General features: G+C 38.1%; 1 protein-coding gene across 1 annotated transcript in view; it reads right to left on the reverse strand.

Annotated features, from left to right (window-relative positions):
- LOC306900209 (transmembrane protein 132C) overlaps nt 1-16,637 on the reverse strand; it is a 192,374-nt gene that overhangs the window by 56,008 nt on the left and 119,729 nt on the right. The window lies entirely within an intron of this gene.

Consider the following 16,637-nt stretch of genomic DNA (forward strand, 5'->3'; position numbering starts at 1 on the left):
AAAAGTTATTTCTTTGCTTCCTTCACTTTACATCCGCTGGTTTTGAGCTTTCAAGCAAGGATGGATCTAGGTGTATTTTTAGATAAATGCATCTTTTACTGTATGATAGATCTGCAAATCCAGTACTTGTGAGATCATGCTTATTTATATACACTCTAAAAAACTAATTGTTTTAACACATCGTTGTGTCAAATATAAACCATTTTCTGCGTTAATTTAAACCAATGCTGGGTTCGACCAAAATGCTGAATTAAAAAATAATTGGGTTTTTCCAAGTGTCACAACAGCTACATTCTTCGAAGTGATGGTTCACATAACAAAATATTTTAAATATATTTAAATAATTTCCTCAAAATATACCATTTTATGTTCAACAGAACCAAAAAAGATACAATATTTATCCCACTATGGTAGTCAGGTGCCCTGGAGCTGTTGCTAACGTTTTTCCAAAAACCTTCCCTTGTCGTCATCAGAACAAAGACATTTATACAGGTTTGGAACAACTTGAGGGTGAGTAAATGATGACAATTTTCATTTTTGGGTGAACTGTTTCTTTGAATTACCTATTGTGTATGAAATGTGCTATATAAATAAACTTGCCTTGCCTTGCCTAGAATGGGGCAGAAGGGTTTATTTGGTCATATTAAAATGAATAAAGTATCATTAATTGAATAAAGTCAGTTATTTAGATCTCACCATATGAAGGCAAGCAGATTTTTTGTGTTTCCAGTGTCATGCAAAAAAGCGAATTCAAACTGATTTACATATAAATGATTTACAAAAAAAGAAAAAACATTTCTTAAGAACAATGTCATAAATTCATGCGAGAAAGTCAAAATGTAAGAAATTAATCAGAAACCATTTTTAGGTTTTACGAAGCACATCTTTGACAAAATCTTTTTCACAGTATACAACTTAACGCCATTTCTGCTGTGGCTAAAAGGAAACCGGGGCATGCATACAGTATAAGCTTCCCTGATTACACATTTACAAAAACAGTGAAACAGAAAAACACCCTACATTCAGCTTCATTACAGCGCTTCCATCTCCTTAGAGAACCTTTCACACAAATTATCATGTTTTTTACGACGAATGTAAAAAAGTAACATCCCAGTTGTGAATCAACAACCCAATTTTCCAAACAAAAAGGAAAGCACTGAATGTCAAATGAAAATGAGGCACTTTTCTTTTGGGTAGCATTGAAACTGCTCATTTTCGTGGGTCCCACGGCCCACTTGAGCTCAAGGTTTCACAGCAGCCTGTCAAAACAGATGCTGAGATGTTCTGAGGACCACCACAATTAAAAAGTCAAAATCTGAGCTACAGAAAACGGAACGATACAGAAACCAGAGGTGTTGCTAGATTTTTTAACATTACGTGACTTTTCGTAAAATAATGAAAGGCACCACAACGTTAACCTCAAGTGCTTTTATCTTGTCATGCACAGGAAATGATGCAATCACCTTATTGTAAGAACATTCTCAGGTTCCGTTTACATTTAGAAAGAATAACCAACATCTAGATCAGAAAAGCAAGTCTTGTATGTGTGTACGAGAGAGAGAGAGAGAGAGAGAGAGAGAGCGAGAGAGCGAGAGAGCGAGAGAGCGAGAGAGCGAGAGAGCGAGAGCGAGAGAGAGAGAGAGAGAGAGAGAGAGAGAGAGAGAGAGAGAGAGAGAGAGAGAGAGAGAGAGAGAGAGAGAGAGAGAGAGAGAGAGAGAGAATTAAAGTAAGAGCTAGAAAGTGTCAGTGGGGATTTGAAGAGATATGAAAGCTGTTCCAGCAGGTAGAGCAACAGGAGAAGGACAACAGACTATAGAGTGACAGGATTCTATCAGGAGAGATAGCAAAGCAAAGATATTGTTCAAGAGGAGAAGAAAAAGAGAGAGACAGACAGACATACAGAGCTCATCTGACACAATCCCACAACTCTGTTTTATCATTTATTTTTCACCCCAAGTAAAGCAAAACTAACAGTTTCAACACTTTAATCTGATTGGACAAGCAGAGTTATGAGCCGGGATGACTCTAGGATTTCAGACCCAACTTAAATTTATACAATGGAAGGAGTCAAACTCTTTATCTCAAACAGCCGAAGGATTACACGATTATCATGCATGTTGTCATTTTAAAGGTGTATAATATGCGATTGTAGATAAATAACATCACACCCAAAGCAAACATACGATAAAAGTCCATCAACTGAAGTCGTGCCACTCAGCGGCCAACGCCTCTGGGCTGCTAATTTAATCATAGCAAGTCACCAGTCTTTTCTAATGGTTAGGGTTAATGTATATACACTAAATTGCCCTTAAAACAACTTTTTGTCGAGGTTGATGCAGCTACTGCTCATGCGCACAGGTTCCTTACAAGACTCGTCAGTCTTTATTGATTGATGATAGTCTCTTTACTGGAAGGGGGGGCTTTATTTGCTAGAGCGGCCATATTCAGGATTGCATTCCCTTCACATTGAGAGTAATGGTAGTTTTGTATCTTGCTGGTATCTTTGTTTATCAAATATCTGAGGGATCTTCACAAACATGAGAAATCACCATCCCAAACCATAATAATTGACCCTAATGTTTATGTAGCTCTATAATTTGGGCATGGTGTAAGCAACTGCAAGGTTATAGGTTTATTTTCAGGGAATGCATGGACTGCAACCTCAAATGCATTGCTCATCCATTTTAGATAAAAGCGCCAGGAAACACAGCACAATGGTGCGACTCAATGATGACTTAAGCTTTATTTTGTGATTGTAATGCAAACAAAAGCAGGTAACAAGAGAAGTGAATCAAGAATTGCTTATTCTAACGTTGCTTGTTTTTTAAGTTGCTTTGGATAAGAGTACAGGCAGAATGTCTGAATGTAAATGAATGGCGCACCTGAGAGCTATGTGCAAAGGCAGCGATCCATAACCAATACTATTTCGCCTGCAGTATGCCTCGATTGAAGTACAATATCTGTGCCTGCACATTTCTGCACAACTCGTTCGGAAGGTTCCACGCATTCCTCACCTTGTCAGATTTACATAGTATCTAAGGAGCTGACAGCTCAGATACAGTAATGCAAGACTGAACAATGGCTGAAATGAAAGACGAGCATCATTTGGAGATCTGTCCGTTTCTCAATCCTCAGTTCTTGTGGAGACCGGTCTTGCGAGGCAGCCTCATAAGAACGAATTTGGACACGCCGCTTGGGACTTCAAGCCGGATTTAGACAGTTATTGATGACAAAGCAACACGAGGACACAAGACCGCAGAAGAACGCATATGTAAAAGAACAAAACAACAATGAACTGGTATTTAGAAGCAAGATAGATATAATATTGTTGTGACTGAAACAGCTTTCTGAAGTGCTCCTTTTCTAAATCGATTTAAACCATCTGGAAGTCTTCGGTCATTTTTGACAAAACAATTCAATATTTTTATATAAATCATAGCTTCATTGGAATGAGATGACACTTGGTGACTTTTGTGGCATTGGCTACGTGAAAACAAAAAAAGGGACATGATTTGTATAGCTTAAAGGGTCACAAAAAAGTGTCACACTTGGCTCCTTGGATCGAAAAGGACCAACATAGGAAATTAATGGGGAAAGGGTTACATTTTAAAGGCTTCCGTCACTTTTGACCGTGAAGAAGCGAGGAGTGTGATCCCTAAATGAAGAGGCCCAGAGAGTTAAAGACACATTTGAACAAAAAGAGATTTTTAGGAAACTGTAGAAGCTAAACTGTACAGTTTTTGTAAAGCAGTTGTTTGTATCTTATCCAACCCCTAAAAATTACATTTGTTTGTGTATAATAGAGTATTATGGGTTGAATACAAACCAAGACTTTCAATACAAAGTTAAAGACGGCATAAAATCTAAATGGAAAAACTTGTTTTAATTCAAACTATTTATTTATGGACGTATCTGCTCACTTTATTATAGTTTTAAAATTCATGCGCACTCATATTTTTTGTTGGCACAGCCCAAGTCCCGCCCCATATTCTCATTTTAGAAGCAATTTCGATGTTTTCCATTTCATGATGACAAGAATATCAGCGACAATGTTGATTATAAACAAGAACATAATTCAAAATAAACAAAAACTATGTCTACAGTGATGTATGTCCAATGATGTAACAACACGTGTTAGACCGACGCTAGTGCGATGTAATTAATTACCAGTATATGAGTACAAGTACTTGAAAGAATATCAAAAGGGCAACCTAACAGATTAGATTTTTGTTTGTTTGTACAAACTGAGATAGAGCTGGAACATTTTCTGTTGTAATCGACAACATGACACACTGCTGTTGACAGATCTTATGATTATATTGAACCTGGAACTTTAGTGAGGCAGATCATATTTTGTCATATTACATGATATGTTTGACTAGTGCCGATGCTATGAATGTTTCAGCACCACGGACAGAGACACAACCCACTAAATCTCTCTCTCTCTCTCTCTCTCTCTCTCTCTCTCTCTCTCTCTCTCTCTCTCTCTCTCTCTATCTCTATCTCTCTCACACACACACACACACACACACACACACACACACACACACACACACACACACACACACACACACACACACATTCATAACTGGGAAAAAGGAGTGTGGCACGCTCCCAGAATCCAGTCCAGAGGATTCACAATTTATGCTTAGCCAACTGTGTCCTACTTGGCCCTCGGACGACGCCGGAGGAACATTCAGCACGTGTTCAATAAAATTTCTGGTCAAACTTCACCTCCTCTTAAGCCAAGGCCCAGAAAAAAAACAGATTTCCACTTTCTACTTTATAAAGTTCAGTAAATAAACTACGCACCATGATTTAAGAAAGGTTTATAATACTCCTGTTTTGGAAAATATGCCGTGGGAAAATCTTTCACATTAAGTTAAATGAATACAGAGGAATTCACTAAGAATGCATATCATATAACATTGCATATCTGCCTGTGTCTTGTGTTGTTTTAGCACACACTTAACTTTAGAATTATGCAAAGCAGGTAATTGTGCAAACACATCAACAAAATCGGTGCGGATGGGCACTGCACACATAGTTTGCAAGCTTAAAAACCAGCTTAACCACAAGTACTGCTGCTATGATGGCCAGAAAATGTTTACAAACATTTCTTGAAAATACAACCCCATTACCAACAGCTTTTGTGGGTGTTAATAGAACAGTGTTATTGCTTTAGCCAAATATTGCTGACATTTGTAGATTTCATGAAGCTCATTTCCATAAAAAGATGCAGTGTTCATTTAAATATGTTGCACAGCGTTTCATTTAAAGTGCCGGTTTAAGTTCAAAGTGGGTGGTACAGCATGCAAATAGGATGCAGGGTCTTGCACCGAAATTTCGCAAGTGATTATATTTTAAAGCAATCTTGTTGGACCCGTGTCACAGCCCTGCTTATATATAGTATAACACAACTAAATTAGCTAAATTTCACTAGTAGGTTAGCAACTGCAATGCGAAGCTCCTGGCAGTTTACAGAGTCTCGTCCCAGAGGAGAATACAGGTCAGGTCAAGCGAGCTCCTGCTAGTGTCTGCTGGGGCCGCATGTAAATGCCAAGGAGAGTCGAGTGACAGAGCAAATAAACTATTTCCCCACTGAGGTGATTTATTTCAGTGCCAGGTCTCCAGGGGCAGACATAATTGAAAACGGGTGCATTATCCAGTTATCAGAGTAAATGCTTTAGACAGAAGTGCCTTGTGTCGTGTGATCCGTGATGTTTAGACTGGGTCTGTTGTCCAATCTTGGAGGAAGGTTATACAGCCCTAATGTAACCTAGCATCCATTTTCCAATCCATTTTTCACTTGCATAAAAATATTATTCTGCATTTTTACATCTCACCTTAACCTGGAGTTTGAAAACATGTTTACAAGTCACTTAATATAAAATATACTGACAATTTTTGGGCTCTAATTAAGTATATGAAGGAAACAGGAGAGATCATCTTCTGCATGACTGATGGTAATTGCCAATACTTTTACCCGCGAAGGACTACTTGTATAATGTAGCTGACAACAGAAATCATGTTTATCAAATTGGTAGATTCACTAGGGCTGTGAATATCACCTAATTAATTACATGTGAAACTTGAGAAACTTGGCCCAAAAAGTCACTGAATTACTGAAAGAGAAATGGGATACAGGATTATTTAGTCATTAAAAAACAAAAATTTTACATTTTGATAGCATCATTTTGGGGCCTAAAACTGAAGACTTTTAATGTAGATTGAAGAAGGCCTATTAAATGGGAAATAGCATACACTATTAAACATCAAAATTAAAAAGTTAACGGAAAGGAGAAAATACAATTTTGACTCTGACTTCAAAAGTCGGCGTTTTAATGTAAAAACCTTAAAGTTTTTATACATTTTAGCCATTCATTTACACGACAATATCGTTTTGGGGGTCAGAAAATACAAAGTGGGTTTCAAAGTGCAAGCTGTTTTAAAAACAATAACGTTATTTTCTCCACGTAAACTAAAGACCGAGTACGGTACACAACCCTACCCACTGGCCTGACATGTATATTTAGAGGTTAGTCCTTTTTGTAGATCCATGCGATCTGATTGTTTCGGCAACATTGTCATCTGAAACTTCTTAAACACAAACACATTTCTGTTTTCAGTACATCATTGTCGTGTAAATGCACCCTTAGAAAATAAATGATAACCATGCAGAGGTTGACACTTAGTTGCCGCATCATGTCATGTTTCTGTTGGTTTAGTGGTAGGATCATGACAGTGTCTCATGTTTTGTGGGGAGAGAGGTATTTGTGGCCCTTTTGGCCTTCCATACACTCTCCCCGGTCGCGTCTCTGTTCCCATCCTCTCGTCTCCTCGTTATTGATTCATGCCCTACACCTGTTCCCCTCTTGATTTGGTGCCTTGTTTAATGCCCTTGTGTCTTCTGTCTTGTGCTGGTACATTGTAAGTTGGTTGGTGAGTTCATGTGTTTGTCAGGTTAGTCATGTGTAGTTTATGTCAAAAGTTAATGTAAGTTTTGTTTCAGTGTAGTTAGTCTTAGTCCTATCTTGTTATTATATTTCCCTGTTGTGTTATGTTACCCCTTGGGTGTTTGTTTTATCATTTATTAAAAATCTGTTAACCCAGTCTGCGCCTGGGTCCTCTGTCCGTTTCTCACCACCCGTGATCATGACACTTAGTCAAGTCGATCAGTACATTGTCAAGTCTGTACACGATCACAGTGTTTTTAAGTACATTAAACATCTCGTACGTTCTTATTATACACAAGTAATATTAAATACAAATACAAATATGTAGACTTTTAATGCACTGAAGTATCATACTTTAAGTATTATAGTAAAAATAACATTTCATTTTTTAAATGTAGTAGCGTAAAAAGTATGTTTTAAGTTTTATAATGTAGAGGAGTAGGCTACAATTTACTTTATAACTCATAAGCCAACGGACAACATTCAGCCAATTCCAAACTTGACATTTACCAAATGTGATCCTCAAGTAATGTAATACACATTTACAGTACATGCAAACACAATCTCTCACTCTCACTCAGTGAGTGTGTTTGTGTGAACTGTATTTTCACCACAGATCAATCAGAAAAAACTCATCACAATTTGGTCTCCAAGGAATGAAAAACAGGACGAGAAAAGAAAAGGGAGCAGCTTGACATTAAAATCAATGTCAGTCTCAAGGTCATTCAACCTGAACTCGCAGTATACACACACACTCATATTTTGGATCTTTAATATCATGTGTGCTAGCACGCAAAGCAAGAGGGAAAAAGCATTATTTTCTGTCAGCACGCAGAAGAAAAAAGAATAAACCACAATTCAAATCTGTTCTCTTGTGCCTCTAAAACACTCGCTCACACGCACACAAGCGCTTTGATGGACCGGCTGGCACGCTATCAGAGACGCACAAACATGCATACCTGTTGAGAAATGTGCTGCCAGCTTGTTTATTTGGCAGTTTGCAACAACTCTCCTTTCTCAGACGCACACACGTACACACAAAGACGCACAGGAGCACAAGCGCAGTGATAAATACCGCTGACAGACTGCATTAAGAGGCACTGTGTCATTGAATGGCACCAGGCTTGACTGGAGGAATACCGGACGGCCATCATACATATTCAACACCCCACTGCCAGAAAGAAACTATTTGAGATTTCTCCTCTCATACATCAACCATATGTGAGAGCGCGTGAGATGTCAAAAACACATTGAGGAGGGCCGAGGGAAGTGCTAAAACGTCTGTGTTCTTTTCCCGGAGGTGCAGAGAAAAACCCCGATTTAAATTAATTGCGGGGGGGGGGCAAATATCGCTTGTGTTATATGTCATCAATTCCGGGAAATGTCAAAATCAACAAGTTAGGGAGTTTAAAGCGGTCCTCTGCCAGATCAGACTTGCCGTTTGAATCTAATAACGTTTACAGGTTTCTGTAAGAGCCGTGTCAAAGGGTTTAGAAAATATCATTACCTCTACAAAAATAACATTGCATCTATGAGGTGTCCTGGCGTGTGTGTGTCAGGTTTATTGTTATATTCGGTGTGTTTATTTAGTTGTGATTTATTTTTGGGTTTCTGATTTATTTCTGTTTTAGTTTTTGTCACAATGAAATGTGCCACCCATATATGAAGACGCATTGCACTGCACATATTATTTTATGAGAAACTGCAGCAGACTTAAATCAACACCAACGTTTTTACTTTTACTGGTCAAATCGACAACAATACAGCATACTGCAATAGTTAAATGGGTTATGATAATGTGATACAATGTACTACTACATGTATGAGCAGTAGAACATTTATAAGTACACACCACCCAGACAATGCTGGAACGTTCATAATTCAGCATCATGTAGTGGATATGCTCAAATCTTGGGTCAATTGGCATGAATCTGTTCAATGCTCCTCCCCCTGGTTTAAATAAACACTGAACCAACCAGTGGCTTCTAAATTAAACTTTTCTGGGCTAACCTAAAATCGGTCCAACCCAGTATAGGATTTATAACCCATGTTCTATCCAAAGCAACTCAGGGTTTTTTATTACATGTAAATCAGGCACCCTCTCCTCTCTCAGTGGAAAGAAAACTTTATATTAACTCTTTCCCTGCTTTTATCAAGATTTTCATGTCTTGTTTAATACAACGCTTCACCACCATTGACAAGCCTTTCCATTTGTCCGTGGTTACACTGTTGTATGGCAGGGGGCCCAGTTACACATCTTCTGAAAGAGTACAGCATCTATGAATCCATTTATTAGAAACAAATACTCTCTTTGGACCTGGACAACGTGTTTAACAAAAACACATGTTGTTAGTATTATTTAACCAACGAAAAACTTCAATATATTAATTGCAAGTTCCAGTAATAATTTTGCACAAATGATACGATTCATTTATCATTATTTAAAGAGAGTTCACCCATATGAAAAATCTGTCATCATTTACTCACCCTCTTGTGACATCAAATTAAAATGAACGAACAAATGATAAACAAAATGATGTAAAAAAATACCCACATGCATTAAAAAAATACGAGCGGATAAAGATAGAAAATAGTTTAGTAAATATAGTAAGTAAATATGAAGAGTTTGGTTCCAAAAAAAAGATCTCAACTTATCTAGAAATCATGTTTTTTTACTGTGCATTCCAATGAATATTAATCAAACTGCAGTTGGTTATCTCATTTTGGAACCAAACTCTTCATATATTCTTTATTAAGTAAAAATATTTGATTTTAAATTTAGTTTGTTTTTTAGTGCACGCTTCAAGTGCTCTTTGTTTACTTCTGTAGTATTTTTACATTTTTATTAACAAAAGTTGCTATTTTCATAAACATTTCACACCCACATAAACTTTAGAATAATAATCTTCTTCTCCATTTAAAGAGCTGGAAAAACAGCAATGATGGAAGGCAAAAGACAGCAACAAAGGAAAACCAGGAATGCAGCTGCAACGGCAGATAGAAAATAATAACAAAGTAGGTCAAAACATACAATGCATGCATCTAAAGCATGGTGAGGGGGGGTAAGGATGTAGATCGAAGCACTGCCTCGGTAACAAACCCACCGTGGGTGGGTGGATGTGTGTGTGTTTATAAGTGTTTGTGTGTAAGCTTCTCCCCATGCACAGACGGGGTTTTGTTTTGTTACTTTTGTGCTCGGTCTTTTCGAGCGGGGCGGCAATTTGGTTAGCAGTGACAATAATACTACATCAAAGTGCAGAATCAATTCCACAACAAAGGCTTTGTAGTCTAAAACCAACAACTAGGGGAGACAGCTGGAGCATTGTGTGTGCGTGTGGCGCGTGCTTTGTGGCTGCATCTGTGTGCCCTCGCGCCCGAGGATCTTTTAGTATTCTGCTTGAGCGTCACACTCACTAAATCTGTTTTTGGACCGGAAAATACGCGTGTGCTGTTTGCGCGCGTGGCCATTAAGGCCCTGATGGTGCGATCAAGAGGAATTTCATTTCACAGGTGAAAAGGGAACTCCGTCTGAAGCGACCGGGGCACATCTGCATTCTCGCTATTTTTGCTGTGTGCCCCTGCAGTTAAGAGCAACAGAGTGCAACAGGACACAAGCGTCTAACACTGAGGACGAGCACTTAGATGGCACACAGCCACAATGCAGACAGAGAGAGAGAAAGAGAATGACTTGCACATGGAAAGTGCTTCACAAAGAAAATGGCAAAGGAGCAGAAATGAAAGTGACTGATCTTCCATTGATCTGTGAAGCACAGGATGAGCACGCATATACTATTTTTCAAAAAGAAACCTAAAAAATGTCATCCAGTAAGATGAAAGCACCCAGAAGGTTATTTTCTTGCACTTTTAAATCTGAGAGGAAAAGAGCGAGGTTCACACAGAAGCAGAAAACAGTTCTCAATCCTGTTGCAGTCCGCCAAATGCGATTAGGTTCACACGTAACTCGGTTATTAATAAGAATGACAACTGTATTCCATAACTACACATAAACATAACACGACCATAACTTCATAATGATCAAAATGCCACCAAGACGATTATAACTTCCTGAAACAATTTAAACGTTTCTGTTAACTGAAATAAATTAAAGGAATGGTTAACCCACAACTACAAATCATTTACTCACCTTCCAGTTGTTCCAAATGTGTATAAATGTCTTTGTTCTGATGAACACAGGGAAATATTTTTGGAAGAATGCTTGTAACCAAACAGTTCTTGGCCACCATTGAATATCATTGTCATTTTTCCTATCATGGTAGTCAATGGGGTTCAAAAACTGGTTACAAGCATTCGTCCAAATAACTGTCTCGGTGTTCATCCAAACAAAGACATTTATACCGGTTTGGAACAACTAGAGAGTGACAGAATTTCAGATGTTTTGGGTGGACTATCCCTAAATAAAATTTAAATAAATAAAATGACTAAATTACATGATCAAAATTGCTCATTTAATCTACCATGTTTATGGACACAAATTTAACTGCTTTTCCTGTTCACCCAGCACGACTTTCAATCTTATGTAGTTTAATACTAAATATCTTTCATATGTTTAAAGTATATCCATTAAATCTGATGGGAATTCGTACGTATTTTACAAAGTCGCTCATTCATGTGAATTCCTGCGATCTCCTATTGTACGTTTTATTATAATTTGACTTTGCCCATGACTTTAGGTTTAGGGGCGGGGTTAAGGATGGCCTTTTTTATCGATGCTATGCAACCTTGCAAAATGTGTGAATTTGAGCAAAACTAACCTTTAGGCCTATGATATTAGGGTTTGGGGGGGTGTAAGACTCGTACAAAATGTCAGACTTCCCCCGATGTTTGAAGCCGTGCTTCTAAATGACAAATGTCATGACCCGTCGTAGGACTGGGTTCAGTTTGTGTTGATTATGTGTTAAATAAATAAAGGACACAAGTTGAGTTAAAAGTAACACAAAATGTGTTGTCCCATAAATAACAGAGATTTGTAATTAAGGTACATGTTTTGTAACGTGTAAATGTACATTTTAAGGAACATAATAGGTCCTTAAAGTACAATAATGTACTCCAAAATGCACATTTAATGTTTTTTAAGTCTGTAAAGGTACAAAAAGGAATTTTTAAGGGTACCATTCCAGCGACGAAAATGATGCGGTTTGATTTTGTTCTGACAGTGTTCAGCAAAAACATAAAAATACGAACAAATAAGATCACACTGTATAATTCATGCAAATTGGTAAGCAATTCGCAAAATTGTAAAACATTATGAATTGCCATGAGATGTGTTTAAAACAGAGTAAACAAGAGTCTCAAGAGCTCTTCTTCTAAATACAAGTATTCCCACTGGAGATTTCTGGCCTGCTACTTTTTGAATACAAGCAGAAAGGCAAAACAATAGTGAAAAATGTCAGTATGATAGAGGTCGGTCAGATGCTACATCGCCACCTCAGCTATTGTTAGACAGATAGATTTAGAGAGGCTGCCCTTTACTGGGGAGAATGTCTGGATAAGTTTACGGAGAAAAAAGCAGCCTTCATTCTGAGATGGAAATCGCATGACAAATTAAGCAACGTGGCGTTTTTTTGTGTTTTCTGAGAAAACGGATCAGTGATCAAAGCATTGCGTTACAAAAGCAAGTGGACCGGAGAACAAGGCTTCAAGCATCCTTCACGTAATTAGAATCATTTGGACGTGAAAATGATGCAGTACAGTATTTACTGTAAAGGTTTCTGTTTTCAGCTTGTCAGCAGATTTGAATGTCTGCAGTCGAAAAGATACCCAACTAATACAGCACTGCAAAGCTTACGAGTTTCTAAATAGATACTCAGCCAAAGCATATATAAAGTAAAAATGCACACAGAAAGTTACACACAAATGTGTTAATGTCACTGTTATAACGGATAACAACTTAATCTTATTTATTATGCATGCACTCGTGATTCAACAATAAGATAAAAAGGCCAATGTTTATTGTAAAAAGCACATTATAGTAACAATTATTGCAGTACGTATGATCTTTCGGCATTGCTTATGTTAAATTTGCATGGTAAATGTGCTTTCCACACACCTTTAAGAGCGAAATCTCCGGCGTCTTTACCTATTCTACTAGGACATGTAAAATAAAATCCCCAATTAGCCTCTGAATATGTTGAAGAAGTGAAATAAAAGCCTTGTATTAATATTCATCAGATTCTGTTAAAAGATTCATTTATTATAAAATCTTTCCTAGCAGCTCATACTGCGATGGAGCCAAGTATTAATTATACTATCATAACCAGCCCAGGGCACAAACCAAAGCCGTTCTCACGGGGACTTTTGAAGATCAGAGCGGAGATCAAATTTCCCAGAGACATTCAGAGACAACCTCACGCAAAGACGTCCTTACGCAAACATAAGTTTCGTCTGCACTATCATCTGTATTAGGCTACAAACATTCAGCAGACGTTCAATTATGAGGCGTCTCTGATGTGGGACTTCAAGCTAGAAACAGTAAAGACGACTAAATAAAAATTCTTCAAACGTGGAATAATGCGCTTTTAGTATTTCATTGTCTGTTTGAATGTTTCATAAAATGCTGAGATAAGACTTCTAGGACTTTTTTTGTTTTACCACCAGGCATTTGGCAAGGCGTAAAGCAACCGCACGGTTTTTTTAGTCTAGGTTCCAGGAGCATTTTTACCCACTTATTTTCTCCAGGCCTCAAGCATCCACAACATAATTTGATTTATTTGCACTCATAGCATTACAATATTTTAAGAATCTGCTTGATTTCAATTTCGGCAGCACATCTGACTGTCTTGAGTACAAAATAAAGAAGATTATGGCTAAAACACAATTTTCCAAGTCTACATCAGCCCGATGTATTTTGTTTTTAATAAATGAAAACTTACAAAATGCATACTGAGTTGCAGTTTAAGATACAGCAACAGAAAAATCTAAATTTAAAACTGTGGGTAGGTAGAACGATCGATTGTGTTTAATTCTGTGAACTTCTAACAATATTTCTCCCAAATTTCGAATAAATATATAGTTTCTATTTCCATTTATTTGCAGAAAATGAACTGGCGAAACAAGTCAAAATAAGTGCTGCAAAGAAAACAAGTCCACATCAATTTTAATTTGCATTTCCATGGTAACAATGATATCTTTCGATTGTTTTTGTTCCCTCTAGATAATAGATAGTGTAGCTCTTCACCGGAAGTTACATTTTTTCTAAAGAAAGTTGAATCACTATGATTTGTGGCTCGTACAGCAGCATTCATCATTGCTTAACAATCTCAGCGCTCACGGCAGGTCTGGTCTGAAAGGCCTTGTTGTTGTTACAAATCAATTTCTCTATGGTCAAAATGAATGGGATGTTAACTTTGGGAATTCTCTATTGCTCCACTGGGTATGCTAGCACAAAGCTTCCTTCAGTTATTAAAGATGTACTATATGCCCAATTGCTAATAGAAAGACTTGTCTCTTAACTCCGTTGTAGCTCGGCTTATGTCATCAGGTTGTGAAAAATGTGAACTGAGACATTATTATCTGAAGCAGAAACAGGCAGCAAGCGGGGCGGCCAGGAAGGGGTGCCAGATTTGATCTAGTAGATGAGGTGAAAGACAGTCTCAGACCACTTCTTATGTAGCAAATGACACATTGGACTATACAGTATATATACTGTCGACAGGAAGTCAAAAGTGCAGAGATTGAAACAGTTGGGACGAGAAAAACAGGGAGAGTAAAAGTGTGTCTTTCTATAATGACAGAGCGCGTCGGAATTCAACCTCAGTTGGCATGGCAACACTGACAAGAGGGCGCACAAGACCTCACCGAATGAGCCCCCCTGAGCATCAAATCAATGGCTGCACCACAGATGGGTGGAAAAACGGCCAAGAACGGCGAGAAAAAGAAGTAAAAACGAAGTGAATAGCAGGGGAAGGTTAACTATCAGCCTGTCAAATAAACCGGAGGTTCGGGGCCTCTGTTTGAGCAGACGGCCCGTTTCAGGAGGGGATAAACCGCGAGGAAGAAGAAGCACGGCACTGGTGAACATGCAATTTCTCCAGTAATAACAGCCAATTAGATGCTGCTTTCTCAGTGGCCGCCAAGGTAACCAATCAGACTGAAATTGCCTTCGCAAAGATTTGCGGGGGGAGGGCGGGGTCAATATTCATCACAAAGAAAGATTATAGCTTCTTTTATTACATACGGTAATGATAGCTGAAGAACGTACAGCGCTGACCTTGGAGCATCATGGCTTTATGAGCGTGTCTATTTTGTGTTATTGACAATGCAAAGCGAGACACGTCTCATGATTATGGAGCGCGTCTCTAATATGGATGATTGGGTGTCGTTTTGATTGGCTAATGGCCGTACTAATGCCAGGCAATGAGTCATTGGGTCTTGGACTGTATGAACGACCGCAAATAAGTATCAAGGCAGCCCACGGCATTGTGGGAGTTGCAAAGAGAGACAGACTGTGCGTAATGAATAAGAAAGAGAGAACAACAACACAGCGCTACTGAATAACAGAATAATCATGTTGGGTTTTTACAAAGTCAGAAATCAATGAAGCACAATCAAGGTTTTACCTCAAGTGAAGGAGCTGAAGTGAAGCATGCAGTTAAAGGATAGCACACAAAAGTAAAAATGATGTCATTATATATTCACCCCAATGTCATTTAAACCTGTATATGACAAAAACAACACACACAAAAGACGATACATATTTAATATTTACATGGCCTATTTTCTATTCCATTTCTTCCAAATCGCTCAAAAGACAACATTTTGAGAAAAAAGTCAATGGGAGATTTATGCTCCACATGTATCGGCGTATCTTAACTGGAAAAGCACTGCATTAAAATCCCGCAAAGCAGCACAAAGGTCGTGGATTGAAATCCCGAGGAACACGTATTGAAAAATAAGAGGGCAATGAGAGAGCAAAAAACAGGGCAGATAAACTTCTCAAACACTAGTCTCCCAATCTCCCCATTTACCCCACATGAGGTTCACTAACTTCTAAAATGTGTCAGTTTGTCTCTAATGTGAAAGCACATCTTAAAGACCCATTAAAGTACACCGAAATGTGCAGCTTCGATGCGTTGACCATGTCCACTGAAACATGAGGCTAGGGCGAACCACAGGGGCGGAAATTAACTTTTCCATTAAGGTGCAAAATGTTCCCCCTGGAAGTGATCTCCAGGGACATTTTAATCTTTATAAAAAACATTTCTGTTATTATCGCAGCATGGTTGAAATGCTTAACACCGTGAAAAAAACCACGGAGAAAAAAACTATGATTCACCATAATCGGTCGTGAACGTGAAGCTGTAACGGAAACGTTTCGCTCATCTTCACATTTCATTTTAATCGCGACAGCTGTAATAAAATATATTATGCAGGGGCTCTTTGCCTTTTTATCTCTCATTTTTGCCCAAAACCTTTGTACATTTCTCTCGCTTTTAAAATAGCCGATAAAAAATGCTGTCATCATTGACTCACCCGCAAGTAGTTCCAAATCTGAACAAATATTTTGAGAAAGATGAGAGTGCTTGTAACCAAACTTCTTGGTTCTTGGACCCCAACCATCGTTGGAAAAATGACAATGGTAGTCACCAGTGCCCCAGAACTGTTCGCTTTCCTTCTTTCTTCTTTTGTGTTCAACAGAACAAAGAAATGTATACAGATTTGGAA

This window comes from Barbatula barbatula (genome assembly GCF_947034865.1).
Source record: "Barbatula barbatula genome assembly, chromosome: 11".
NCBI lineage: Eukaryota > Metazoa > Chordata > Actinopteri > Cypriniformes > Nemacheilidae > Barbatula > Barbatula barbatula.